General features: G+C 34.1%; 1 non-coding gene across 1 annotated transcript; it reads left to right on the forward strand.

The window, feature by feature from the left end:
- The first annotated feature begins 1,423 nt into the window (after positions 1-1,423).
- Positions 1,424-1,553, forward strand: LOC115072232. The gene has a single exon (XR_003851299.1). It is a non-coding gene; the product is annotated as a small nucleolar RNA SNORA33 (small nucleolar RNA).
- Positions 1,554-1,821: the final 268 nt, after the last annotated feature.

Below are 1,821 nucleotides of genomic sequence, written 5' to 3' on the forward strand. Positions count from 1 at the left end.
AAGAGGACAGAGCAGAGAAGTGATCTACAAAACCTGTTGTTTGTCAGCTTGCTTAGCTCCTGGAATTAAAGAAAGTCTGTGAGACACTAGCTGAATACAAGCTAGAAACAAAGATGTCAGTAACCACATATGAGAAAGAAAACAATCTGTGAGGGAAAGCCACTCACTAGATGTATGGACTGCTAGAGCTTGCAACACCAAACAGCCAATCAGCCAACTAAACAAATACACAAAAAAACCAAAACCCAAGAAAAGTCCGGGAGCATTTCAAATATAATGATTTACATGATTTGAAAGACAAATACATAACAACTACTATAAATCTATGTTATTGAGTCCACCAGGATAAATTTGTGACAACATAAAGAGAGGACAAGGCTATACAGGAACAGAATTTTTGTGCACACATACACATACACAAACACACACACACATACAATATATTTTTAAAAATTAAAAAAAAACTTTAAAATGTACATAAAGGAAATGAATAAGGAATCCAAACAGTTCACAAGAAAACAACTAAGCACAAAAGGCAGTAACAGAGGAAATAAGAGTACATGACAATTGGAAACGAAATATCAAATTGTAGAAGTCTTTCTTCAACAGTAACACATTAAGTATAGATGAGTTTAAAAATCTCCAATGCAAAAGCAGAGCTAGGGCTGGGATGTAGCTTAGTGGTAGAGCGCTCAGTATGCACAAGGACCCTGGTTTTGATCCTCAGAACTAGTAAAAAAAAAAATAGGTGATATGGCTGTAGGAGACAGAATGTCTAGATAAAAGATTAATGAGGACGTGACTGCCACTACAGACCAGTTAAATCTAACAAATATATATATATACACACATATATATATATACACACATATATATAAAACACTGTACCCCACAATAACAGAAACCCACAAACGTGGAAATTAAATAACACACTCTCAAATAATCAGGTCAAAGAAGAAATAACAAAGGAAGAAAATACCTTTAGACAATGAAAAACAAAAAAAGACTGTACTGAAATTTATGTGATGTAGCAAAACTTGTGCTTAAAGGAAAACAAACAATAGAGACATTACTACCAAAGAATACTAGGAACAGCTGTGTATCAACCAACTTTTATGACCTAGATGAAATGGACAAATTCCTAGAAACACACAACCTACCTAAGCTGACTCACAGAAACAAAAAGACCTATAAGTATTTGAATCACTAATCAAAAACTCCCCCTCCCAAAAATAAAAAGCCAGATGTCATCATTGGTGAATTCTACCAAATACTAAAAGAATTAACACTAATCTTTCTCAAGTTCCAAAAACTAACATCCTAACTCATTTGATGGAGTTCGTATTATCCGGCTAGATAAAGACATCAAACAAAAAGGTAGACTAATATCCCTTCTGAATATAGATGCAAAAATCCTCAGCAAAAGCCAGCGAACTGATCTGCTTATCTGAATGTGTATCTGCAGAGAGCTAGAAAAGCTGGCATTAGTAAGGCCATGTTATGAGCCTCAAAGACACCTGTAGTCGTTAAGGTCCCTGAGAATGGCTATAATACTATAACACTGGGGACATTTTCATAAGACTAATTAAAACTTAACTAGTTCTAAGAAATTGAAAAATAAATTGTAATTTTTTAAGAAAAAAAATCCTCAACAAAATGTTAGTAAATTGATTTCAATACAGTAAAAGTATTAATCCCATAACCAAGAGGGATTTATTCCAGGAATGCAAAAATGGTTCTGCATAAGAAAATCAACATGATACACATTAGTAGAGAGAGGGGAGGGGGAAATCACATGATCATCTCCACTGATGAAACAAC

This window comes from Nannospalax galili, unplaced genomic scaffold (genome assembly GCF_000622305.1).
Source record: "Nannospalax galili isolate Female #2095 unplaced genomic scaffold, S.galili_v1.0 scaffold278, whole genome shotgun sequence".
Taxonomy (NCBI): domain Eukaryota; kingdom Metazoa; phylum Chordata; class Mammalia; order Rodentia; family Spalacidae; genus Nannospalax; species Nannospalax galili.